Genomic DNA, 13326 nt, shown 5'->3' on the forward strand with positions numbered 1-13326 from the left:
CGCCTGTGCTATGAATGCTTGACGGTATTTTTGCTTTCAAGGCTAGCAATAGTAATTATTCCAATGCAGACACTAACCGGTCTGTTTCTGTGCAGATTCTCATATAGATGCTTTGTACCTAAACAGGCTCCTCTCTGCCTTCTTGGCAGGCTCAGCGGGCTGGTATTGACAGGATTTTTCAACGCCTGAAGAAACAATGGAAAACAGCAAGAGCTTGTGTCTGAATATGACAATAGTCTTGCAAAAAAATGAAGTATCGGGCAATTAAATTTTTTGTTGTTTAATGTATGTTACCATTTGCGTCATATTCTGGAGATCCTTCAGCTTTTTAAAATATGTAAAATTTCATTAGGCCTGATCCGTGGCTCACAACTTCATGGTCTGCACTTCCTAGCAAAATTTATTCAGGCAATAATCCACAAGAAATTGGTTGTTTTCAGCAGTTTATGGCTTGTTATTTAACATTTAACAGAATGGCAGTTTATTTTGGTAACAGCCAATACTGAGAGGTTTATTGTCATTGTAAACCATAATCAACCGTTTGTATCATTACTAGTTTTTCAAGACTCAAAAATGGCCAGCTGCATTGGAAAATTGTTTAGCGGCTATAGAAATTTGCATTGAAGATTATGTATAGGGTTATTTCACCTTAAAGGTCAAAAGAATTTAGAGAAACCACTCACTTCAGTGTAAATTGTTCAGCAGACTGGTAAAACCCAATCCCAGAAATTTCCAGTAGTTTTTTCAGTTATGGTCATGAAAAAGAAATCTGTAGGAGATGGACAATGCAGAAGATTGTGCTTTCTTTATCGTAGCATCAGGCCAGAAACTAAGGCTTCTTGCCTTTATAGATGTTGCAACTTTTTTGCTGAATAATTTATGGTACTGTACTCACAAACAGCTTAATCATCAAGGTTTCCCGTTTCTCTCTTGGCATCAGGCAACTGGCCACAGACTTCATAACTGACATGTTTAGAAAAATTCAAAATACTTCCATTTTGACTGGAATAAATTTCAAATAAGAGCACACATTTTATGACAGTATATCAGTTCTTCATCTTAGATTTGGCCCACTGTTATGAATTGAGTGAGTGATTTGCAGTGAATAATTCAAGTGTACAAATTAGTTTCTATTTTTGCTCTCAAAAATGTATCTATAAACAGACTGCAATTTCCTTTCTCCTACTTATTTCACTAATATTTCTTTTCACTCCATAGTTCTACAAGTAGTTACTGCAGAATATTTGAGCTGAGTTTAATCACAATAGCTCTTCTATTGCCAGTGTCTCAGTGCATATATACATTTGCACAGTTCATGCAAATGTTCACTTATGAATAAAAAATCTTGTTTCATCTTAACACTTGTGGCCAGACTGTAAAGTTCATTTTTCCAAACTGTTTGCGCTAGTAAAACTTTCACTAAGGAAAGTCACTGCACAGAGAAGAAAAATGGATTTAAAACATCCATTTAAACCTTTGAGTACGTAGTAGGAGGTTGGGGTTTTTTAATAAAAAAAATGTTTAGTAGTATTTATTCACCTCTTCAACACCGATTGGAATTTCTGTCAGAAAGCTTTAACTCATTTTTTCCTCCACTCTTCAAATGTTATGAAGCAAATTATTCCCTATTATAACTCCAGTGAATTTGAGGACATTACAGCAGCGATTACTTCAGCAGTGTATTTCTTGTTTAAAGTGCTTACCTGCTCATGCACACTTTTTATACAGTCAGGAGTGATGGTTGCTGGATTTAATTATTCACATTCAAATGATCTGAAATATGGGAGATGACACGGCTTTAATTCTCAGATGATTTTTGTCGTTTTCAGCTTCTGTAACTTGTAGTGGGTTATTAGGATTGCCAGATGTAGGCAGCTGTTCCCACACTGCTTAACTGGAAAAAGAAGTTTTCTGAACCTCCACAAAGGTGCCCAGCAGGTTGATGAATAAAACTGAAGAGACATCCCCCTTGGAAGTGTGTTCTACCATGTCAATCCCTTTTGAAGGGAGAAGAGAATTTATCTTTAAAAAAAAAAAAAAAACCAAAACAAAAAAACCAACAAAGTAACAACAAACACTTATTTTTGCATCTTTCACAAGCCTAGAAATAACATATGATATGAAAGAATGCGGAAAAAAAGTCCTCAGGAAAAAAAAAAAATCCAAACCTAAATCTACTGCCTGGTCATATTCAGCCTGTCTTTCATGCTGTTAAAATTCTCTCCAGCCCTGGGCACTGGTAGCAGAACTGCAGCAATGAGGATCAGGCAATCCCGCCTGCCAATCAGAGGCATTAGTAATTTGCTGGTTGCAGAAAAACTAAAAATGAAAGGAGAGCATTTCATAAAGCAACAAAAGCAAAGCAGCCTTCTTGCAACCAGGCTGCACCGCTATAGCTGTAGGTTACCAGGTATCGGAGATGAAGAGCGTTTAGGCCTGTTCAATGCTTTTTCACAAGTGCAAGCAGGGATACAAAAGTAGGTACAAAGGTTGATGGAAAAAACCTTGTGTTCTTTGGTTTACCTTTATTGGCTAAAGTAGAACTAGATACTTGCAACCAGAATCATTACCAGCCTCTGCTGCAGGGGTACAGTAGAGGAAAATATGGATCAGAGGGTGACTTTTCCAGGCATGGATGAGTTATTTAATTGGAAGGGTGTCTTTGTCTTTTGTGAAATCATTTTCTACTCTGTACTTTTATGAAAGAGCCATTCAAAAATTTGAAAGCATTTATGTTTACACTTTTTGCTGAATTTTAGAAAATACTGTAAACTAATGGTGTTGACTTCCCCACGCACTCACCCTTCTGTAAGCACTCACAATGGGTGTTTTTTTTTTCTTCTTTGGTCTGGAATCAAATGGGCTAGCCACTGGCATCAATAATAGCTTTGCAGTTCTTTTGTTTCAACTTTTAAATTGGGCTTTAAAAGACTATGTTTGCATAGTGATTAAGGGCTATCGGTAACATCAGCTTGTATTAGTAGACTCATTTTCAGGGCTGTAAAGTCATTTGCTTACGAGTTCAGCATCCTCACCTGAGGACATCCCAAACCATGAGCTTACCCAGGCAGCAAGGGCACCTCGCTCGGCACACTGCTTTTTCTGTTTCCTTGTCATCCATGGACAGGCTTTTGAAATAAGACTTTTACAATACAGAACCAAATAATGTCCTCTCTCCGTCTCCATTCTCAACCCAACAAAACCAGGGTGTTTTCCCAGCTAAGCCTCAAGTCAACCTGAGTAAATAGGTCAACTTTCCGCAGGCACTGGCTGCTCAGCAGCTAATGCTGAAGTAGCATAAGCTAATTCGTATTCTGTAGGGTCACTTGAACTCTCAAGTCTTAAGCTAAAGTGTCAGCCAGGTCCCAGTGGGGCGAGCCTCTGCAGCTCTTGGAGAACTTTTTCTTAGGAGGAGAGTGTCATCCCTCCTTAGAATTCATTTCATGTTACAGGTTCCTTCCTTCCTTCTCCTCCCAGAAGTGGAAGGACTAATTAGGAATAGTTATCACTGCTGACATTCAAAGCATTATTAGAATTAAAGCCCACTGAAACAAAAAGAGAATTTGTATCTATGGAGATCCTGACAATTCGGGCATTGTTAGGCTCCAGTAGGGTCACCTTTAAAGCTTTCCTCAGCTTCAGCTCCAGCAACCTGGCTTTCACTACAAACCAGTGAGACTGGTATCTGACTGATGCTGTCTGGATCTCCGGGTTGGTTGTTTTTTGGGGGGTTTGGTTTTGTTTTGGTTTGGTTTTGAGGTGGGTTTTTTTGAGGTGGCAGGGAAAGCTGTTTAAATGAGCAGAAAAAGCCCAGGCAAGCTCCTGTGTTTCAGAGCCTTGCGCCTCATGCTGTTCTCACCTGTGCTGCAATTAAATTAAAACATTAACCTCTGCAAAGGTTCTTCATTTGCTTTGGTTGCATGGCTTTTGTAAGGTGCTATCTCAAGTTTTGTCACTTCAGCTGAGCATAAATAGGCAAGCATCCTTCACCCTGGTGGAGGGCTCAAAGCAGGGGAGAGATTACATACCAGCCAGACCTAAGAACATGGTAGATGCTAGTTTGTGATTGGCATAAGCAGATCTAAGATGTGCCACTTCCAAAGGGAGCTCCTCTCCAGCACCTGTGTGTGCCCCGTGCATGTGGTTACTTGGTTCATTGAAATTACAGCCCCATCACAAGCACTAATGCAAGGGGGAACCACATGCAAGCGGGGGGGGTGGGTGGGGGTGGGCTTCAGTAGCTACCTGCTTTTAAGCTGATATAAGCAGGTCATGCTGCTGCAAGCTGCAACCACAGGAAATCTGATAGAGACACCTAGTTGTTTAGGAAGGTCTGACATTTTCATTCTGCCTTCCAACTGTGATATAGCCAAAAGAGTCTAGTGTCACATTTTGTAAGACTTTTTTTTTTTTTTTTTTTTTTTTGGCCAAGGGGAAGGAACAAGAACCACACATGACAGGACCTGGGTGTGCGTGTGTTGCTGAGAAGAAACAACCCCTTTCCTATGTGATTCTCAGCAGGTGGTAATCTGGTAATCTAATCAACATGCTAACCAGCTTTACCTTTGCCACTTCAGTGCTTAGCAGTAGACAGATTCACAAGTGCAAGGAAGGGGAAAAAAAAAAAACCAACAAAAAAACCCTAAAATAAATCACATTTAGAGATTCCAGGCAGATTCCAGTATCAAAATGGAAACGGGGACAAAATGTCCAGAAGCTTAAGAGAAAAAAAATAATCCCTCTGAGTGTTGCTGAAAAAGGTTTGAAAAGTCTACAGAAGTTTTCATTATGGTGCAAACCTTCATTCCATCCCCCCAAACATTTTTAAGCTATGTTCTCTGTTCATGATTGCCTTTATACTGTCATTGACATTGCATTGTGTTAAGTCAGTCTCTAATATTAGATGCAATTATGATATGTGACATTGAAATCGTGCTTAAAGAAAGATTCCACTTGAAGGAGTCACCTTAGATCTATGCCTTTGTAAGGCTGTTTATTGCTTTTGTGATTGTGCTATCAAGTATTCTTTGTATACAAGCACCAAGGTGATAACAGCCAGATCCAGAATAGATAAAAGGAGCCAAACATTTGAGTAACTTGAATTCTGATGTCTGCAGTCAGATTTGTAGTCTAGAGACCCATCCACACCTGCTTCTTCATCTAAGTTGTGAAAAGCACTGCAGCTGTAATTTTGCTTGACTTAACCTCTGGTTCCCCAAAACTATGTTTTGCTTCTGCACAACAGTAGAATTAAGTCTATTAGTGTTAACTGCCCCTATGCTGAACAGCCATCAAGAAACTAGGAAATTAGATGAGCTACAGATGCTGTTGGAGCCAAAGAGATTCTGGACCCCCCACTGGACATGCTGGCTCCTACATTGTTAAGTCCAGCAGAAGAGTTTAAGATATTTTACAGTTCAGTATTCTCAATGAACAGTTTTTTCCTAGACTTACAGAACTGGGCCACAGCCTGATCTTTTGATCTCAAACATCACACTTAAAAAGTTTCTGAGGTCAGACTGTGCACTGGGTGACACTGACTTGTGCCTTCTGTCTTGAACAAATACCTGTCACCACTGCCTCATCAGTGGCAACACACAAGTGTAAGTCACTAGCTATTAACTCCACTAGGGCCAGGATTCAGCTACTTCATGGTTAAAATCATGACAGCAATCCAGTTAGCAGCAGAAAACAAATTTAGAAGGAGAAGAAAAAAAAAAAAATAAGATGTGACAAGTGCTTATTTACGTAGTCATTTTTCCAGAGCTGAGCTGCACTTCAATACATAAATGCATTGTACCTTTATGAAACCTTCCTCCTGAATAGCTAATAAGTTATATTTAAGTGCTTTCACCAATGAACTGACTTACTTTAGTTAGTGTGAAATCATTTTTATTATCCTTCAGTCCAAAAAAGTTTGAGTTAGCTAAAATCATTTTGGTGCACCTCCAGTAAGATTATGAATTATTGAAGACTGGAGGTAGAGTGGCTGTACCAGGAAAAAGATGAATAGCGAGGCCATTTTCACCGTCACTGCGAAGATGGCTTGAAGGGAAGGTAGGAGCCCCGGAAACATCTGCAGGGTTGTATTCCTAATGAAGAGGGTAGTGGAAGAGACCAAGGCTGACTCAGCAAAGACTGAAATATTTGTGTAACATCAGCATACGGAGATGCCAACTGAGCATGTGAGCAAGTCGCAGGTGTTGCTTTGTGGCACAGCACTTGGCTTCACGCTTGCTCTCCCAGGTACTTAAGGCCCCTGTTGAAATGGTACCTATGTGCTGTTAAGAGCGATGTGGGCTGGTGGTTAAGTAATACAGAGATCAGGAGAAACAACAAATAGGAGCTTGCAAAGGGCTTTTTTCTCAAAGGGGAATCCCACTGCTTCTTCACTAGCTGCAAGTAAAGAAAACCTAACTGGGAATGTGGTACCCTCTACTTAATTCGGGCAACCCAAACTGCTGTCAGTAACCTCAGCGCTCAGATCTTTAAGCCTCTCTTAGCTGATCAATTTGTCCCCTACAGCAGTTCCTACTGCAGTAATTCCCACTGATGCCAGCGAGGGAAGCACTACACAATTATGGGCTGGCTGGCTGCGGAACCTGCTAACTAGGTGCTCAAGATTTGAAGAAATATTTCTGCCTGTTTAGGTCACTGGCAGTTTCACAAGGCAGAATGTCTTTGCTCTCGGCCCAGTGGAGACAAAGTTTCCCACCGCCTGGTATTAAGAACAAAGGGCTGACCTGACCGGTGACACCAAGACTGGACTCGTGAGTCCTCTGGAGCATTGGCTCCAGGACACCACCTCCGAGTGGAATTAAAATACCAAGTATTGTGTAGCTCTCCAAACATTCAAGGCTATTTTAACCAAGATTCCAAGTTCAGCTGTACCTCAGACATTATAAAACCCAAGCAAACAAAAACCACATGTAAGAACTACTGCAGGATAGTTCTCTGATATGACTGTTTTGCTATTATACCTCTGTCACCTGTCTTCCCCACTGCATCTCATAGCATAGGACAACTAAAGTTTGTGTGGACCTCAGAAGGTCTTTAGTCCTACCTGCTGCTCTAAGCAGGGCCACCAGCGGGGTCAGAGCAGGTTGCTCAGGACTATCCAGCAGGTCTTGAAAGATGCCCAAGGATGGAGAGTGCACATCCTCGCTGGGCAACCCGTGTCCCTGCTGGACTCTCCTTGGAGTGTGCAAGTATAACATCCAGTTCACACCCCCACTTTTCAATTTGTACCTGTTTTCACTCAACCTCCCACCGTGCATGACTCTGGAGAGCCTGGACCCATGTTCTTCACGGCCTCGCTGTAGGTGCTGAGGACGCTGCTGTGAGGTCCCCAGGCAGCCCTTTGTTCTTTGGGGGCTCCAGCCCCCCGCCACTGTGGCTGGACCTGCTGGGTTGGCCAATGTCTTTCCTGTACAGAGGTCCCAAAATGGGAGGCAGCAGCTGGATGTGGATGCTCAAGCAGAGAAGAATAGCTGCTTCCATCAACCCAGTGACTGTGCTCCCACTCACGCAGCCCAGGAGGCTGCTGCCCTTCTCTGCAGCCAGGGCACCGCTGGCTCTTGTTCTTGCTGTGCCCTGGGCCCCGTTCAGCAGAGCCATTCCGCAGCCTGTAGCGCCGCGAGGGGCTCTTCCTTCCCAGGTGCCGGGCTCTGCGCCTGTCCTTGTTGAAGTCTGTGAAGGGTGCCTGTCACCCCCTTGCTGCAGCCCCTCCAGGTCCCCCTGAACGTCAGCCCTGTCCTCCAGTGTAGTGGCTGGTTCATGCAGTTTCACTTAATCTGTAAACTTGATGAGAGAGCACTCAGTCTCCTTCTCTGGGTCACTGACAAAACTGTCAAACAGGAGAGGGCCCAAGACAAACCAAGCTTTGTGTAGAGTATAACCCCTCAACCACTACCTTCTGATCCCAGCCATCCAGACAACTTTTTATGCATTGAGTTGTCCACTAGAATTTTGATTTGGTTTTTTTCATTATGTTATATTAGTTAAATTGTATTCACACCATGTTTAGCATCTCTACTATCTTTGCAGCATGAACTGTTCACTCACCTGCCAGATGTAAGGAAGTTCCCCACATCAGTTACAGCAGTCATGAGAAATCACTACATCCAGAAGCAGGCTTTATGCAATGCTCAAACCATACAACCACTTTGGAGAGGAACCGTTCTGGAGAAGAATTTTGCCACTACTTAAAACCAGAGTTTATTAGATGCAGTATCTGCTATGTTAAAAAACCCAACACCCTAATTAACCTCTCTGTGTATAAGTTAGCATAAAAATAAGGAAACTGTAATAGCACAGTAGGGGTCTATTACTGTCACATGAAGCTGTACAGCAGTTATTCCGTGTACCATGACTAACTCTTGAAATCTCTCAAGAATATTTAATCAGATGATGCTACCACTGTCAAAATGGTACTTCTCATTCTAAGTATATTTTTGTGATTTCCTAGTATTAAAGGAAGTAGGTGTATTGCTATCTAGGCTGACAATTCAAGCTATTCATATAAACAGTTTCTCATCCCATGGTTCATGGATCACAAACAGCCAGTAAGACATCAGATCACAATACCTTCCCTCCTACTCAATGTCCCAAGCAAGCGAATAAACTTACAAGACAGGAGAAAATGAAATATAAGAGCATATTTCACATGTAGCTAAAATTTTAATCATTTGCAAATAGAAAATTTTATTTGGGCAACATCCCAAAAGGCTCTAGCATTTTTTTTTCCAGAAAGTTTTATATTCTCATCTAAAAAATAAAATTTGGAACATGGATCTGTAAAAATATAACTTGTATAAATACAGAATGATGATGGCAGAAGTACAGTGCCATTATATCTTGTAAAGACTCATAACTACCTTGTATGTTTTCATTCCAGAGTGAAATTGGGTAGAAAGAAAGTCAATAAGGAACATACATTGGAGATGTTTGGGGGGGGGGGGTGGTGTTTGATTTTTTTTTTTAATTGGCTCCCTATTTATGCAACAATAATTTAAATAAAAAACTGTAATTTGCTTTGGCATATTTTTTTTTGTCTTTAAAAGAATGAGACGTATGTCAGAAATTGCATACACCCATGAAAAGGAAAATTTTTATCACTCTCAAATTTTAATAACCTGATTTGGAAAACGAAGTAAAAAGAACTCAAGAAAACTTTTCTTTTAAAAATGAGCCCCAGTACAGTTGCAAAATTCTTCACAGGATCCTAAAAAGAAGTATAAACATAAGTGTGTATAAACACACAGGCTTACACATGCACGTACATAGACACACATTCTGTTGTTTGAGAGCAATCACTGAAATGACAACGCTCAAAAGCCCCAAGATTGTGCTGGCATCACTGACTATGCCCATTCACAAATATGTCTTTTCAACCTACATTCCAAAACCTGCTCTTTATGACCCAAAGAAAACGTTAATTTTATCACCATTCAGCTGAAAAGTTCTGGAAGCTGTAGCTGGCAATTTAATGCTGGTCCATCATGCTGCTTGTCAAGAACAAAGAGGCAGGACAGACAGAAGCTCACAGAAGAGTGTGAATTAAAAGAAAAATCCTAAAGCCCAAAATGTAGAAAGTGAGGCTCCTAAGGAAGTTAGCAGTACCTTTGCTGGTGAACAGCTTTAAGTTGTTTTGACACCATTCAGAAGTTTTAAACTGACTGGAGCCCAGCACCCTGACCCTGGGATCTGGCAGGATTTACAAACCTTCCATTCCGCAGCAAGGCACAACTCCAGCAAGAAGTGAAGCACCACCCCCCCAGCCCAGCACCAGGCTCCTTTGAGTACCAGGTCAGACAGCAGGATTTGCACACCAAGGCTGATGAGGCACCCTACAACCACAGCTACTGGATCAGGCTTTTTAGGGAACTGAAAGTCATCGGGCACATAATCTGTTGCCTTAAGGATGAGAAAGGTGCGAAACCCAGCAAAGATCTGGCAAGAATAGTTTTACATCTAAGCACATAGGGGATTTTTACCTTTAAAAATACCTAGGAGATGAGGCAAAAGTTTTGTGAATTGTACCTTTGCATTTATGACTCAATTCTACCCAAGCCCCATTCCAGGCCAGCACAGGTTTGGCAAGTTGCACTCGTGCAGGCAGATAACCAGATTCCATTGGGTCTTTTTGCAGACCTATGCCTAAATCTGTTGTGGCAAGGGTAAAGAATGAAATTTCAAAAGAAAACTCCCACAGACTAAGAGCAAAAACCAGGCAGACGAGCAAGCTGTGCCTCATTAAATAAACTGGGAATCACCTACAGCAATGCCAAATGAATGCACCCTGTCCTGCCTGCCTTCTGAACCCACAGAGGATGCCCAGGCTTGGTACCATACAAGTAGAAAACTACCTGGGAATTCCTGAGATAAGAAGTTACAGAACACTTTCTGAACATTAAAGTGCACCCACAAAAAAAAATGAGTTTGCTTGTTGCTGGTGTTATGGACGGACAGAAATTGCACCAGAATATATCAACCTCTATGCAATTTTCTTACACAAAAGACTTCTGCATCTGAGAAGAAAATAGTCCCAAGAGGCTAAATATGTATTTAAGGTTAAATTAACAGGATATGCTGTTAAAAACCAGTAGTTATCCTATTCTTCCTAGCCCAGTTGAGCACCAAACCATGCATTGTTCTGCAAGGCAGTCTCCAAAGATACTCCCTTAGCCTGCAACGTTGATTATCAGTGACAACAAATTAAGCAGTATTTACAGGATTTGTTTGACTACGTCTTTCCTTTCACTGTCCTATCTTTATCCTTCCAAACATCATTTAGTAGGTAAAGCAATGCCTTGCCAGTAAACAGATGAAAAAAAATCAGTTGTTTCCACGGATACATACTAATGCTATTGTACGTGTGATGCTGTGGCACCAGACATACAATAATGATGCTTTCACAACCACTGCTCATTAGTTTCACTCATTTTACAGCATTTTCCAGATATGACTGGTCAGTTAATCTCCTGATTTTTTTAATTTGTTAATTTGTCAAATTTGTTAATTGATCAGTAGTCTGCTCGGAAAGGAGGGAGAAAGCAGAACTAGAACTTGGGTTTATTTCTTTTTATTAAGAAGGACAATCTCTCTCATAACTGAAAGCCAGAAAAAAAGTGTTTTGGCAAAAATAAAATATAAATAATTAGATCAGGAAGAAAATTATCAACAGCACAATCTCACAACAATAAACGCCATACTTCTACAAAGACTTGGAAAGTTAATTTTTAAGAACGAAACAAGATGATATTTTAATGCATTTGTTTCAACTGATACTTTAGAATAGCTCTTTATACCTCATTTTACTCAGGGGGAAAAAAGGCATCGTATGAAAACAACAGCTAGTCAGTTCAAAATTAATGGGTTTTGCTACCTACCATACACATCCATTTTGCTTTTGAACAATGACTCAGATCACTTACAGATTCCACTTAAGAAAATTAGAAACAACCCCACCACCTCACTTCTCTCCTCCCGAAATGAAAACCTTTATGATTTTTTTTCTAATACATTCTGATATACCAGTGAAAGGAATAACTAACCTCAAATGTGCATTAATTGGTGGCTACTCCTTTAAAAAGAACGCCACAATTAAGGCTACTGCATAGGAATAAAGTCCATTATCTTCTAATGAAAGCTGCCTGCATTAAAGCATTAGTTAAATGACACAAGTGTAGTACTCACATAGCGTATGCCCATTCCCATGCAGGTTCTTCCCTGCAGCCTTTTTTCTTGACTTCCTGTCAAGTTGTGCCGGATGCCTTATCACCCTAACTGTAGAAAAGTCTCTAAGTCACCTAAAGTTAGTGTTTTCTTCCAGGGTCATCTTAAACTTTTTTTCTTCTCTCTTTAATGAAAGGAAATTGTGACAAAGTGGGAGGAAACTGACAAAAAAAATAATATTGTATTTTCTTCCTTTCAAGGAAAAATCCATATAAACTGGACACCCACCACTGGGTAAAGATAAACACATGTTCTAGTGGATAATATGAGGTTGGATGCTTTAATTATTTAACTGCTCTTAGCTACTTTTCTCTGGCTAAATAACCTCAGGAACAGAATATCTAAATTTTACATTGGTAGCACTTCAGCAAGTTGTTTGCTGCACTTCAAATGATACGAGCCTGCATTGATACTAGAAGGTTTTTCAGTCTTGCACTGAACTTACTAGACTATCTCATCTCATCATCATCTTCTTAGGAGAGTTAATTCACTTGCAGCCAACTTACAAGTAGAAATTTGCAGCAGCCAAGTACCCCAAATGGCACCTACCCTTTAACTGTCAATTATAGCTTTTTTAAGTCAGACATTCACAGCTCCAGTATTCCCCAAAGTCAGCACTAGGTTGCTAGGGTGCTACATAAGGAGGTATGCGTGATACTTTGGGAAATGAAGCATAACGCAGAGCTGTCAGAATTACCTGAGAACTAACCAAGTAAGTCCACCCAGAGCCATAACCAAATGAACTGTCATCAGGGGTACAGTCCTGTCTGTTCCCTGCTACAACAGTTTTACACCAGCCTGATATGACTGGACTGACCTAGACAACTGCAGCCTATAAAATCCACCTGAACTCCATGCTATGTGGACCCACCTTCTTCAGTTCCACTGCCGTTAAAAACCCCTGCGACACCCCAGCTGCTACAGAACAAACATACACTGTGACTTGAAGTAAAACCACGTCAAAATAATTACTTGGCAATTTCAGACATCTTTTAATATGCAAAAGAACTAACCAAACCCAAGCCTCTTCCTTTGTATCTCCAAACGCCATATATACAGCTAATGGAAACTGCAGTCTGTAGTGCCGTTAGTCATTTTGTTCTGAGTTGCAGCTCTGAAACTGCACTCATGAATAAACCCTACTGTTTCACTAGCAGATTTAAGTGCAAGGTGATGCTGAAAACCTGCTGTAAGGGATCTGACTATTTCCTGTGACACAATACATTGTCACATATTTTCTAGTAGATTTAGGTTAGAAATAAGGAAGAAATTCTTCACTATGAGGATGGTGAGACACTGGCACAGGTTGCCCACAGAAATTGTGGATGCCCCATCCCTGGAAGGGTTCAAGACTAGTTTTGGACAGGGCTTTGAGCAACACACTCTACTGGAAGGTGTCCCTGTCCATGGCAATAGGGGCTGGTAACTAAGCGATCTTTAAGGTCCCTTCCAACCCAAACCATTCTATGATTCTATGAAGTCTTCATCATTGAAGAAAAAAACTCTATATTTAGGACTATTTTTTTAAATCTGAAAAAGCTCCAAAAGTTTAATGAAAGAGGCAACTACTTATGAGGAAGAACACAGACA

This window comes from Falco naumanni, chromosome 2 (genome assembly GCF_017639655.2).
Source record: "Falco naumanni isolate bFalNau1 chromosome 2, bFalNau1.pat, whole genome shotgun sequence".
Taxonomy (NCBI): Eukaryota; Metazoa; Chordata; class Aves; order Falconiformes; family Falconidae; genus Falco; species Falco naumanni.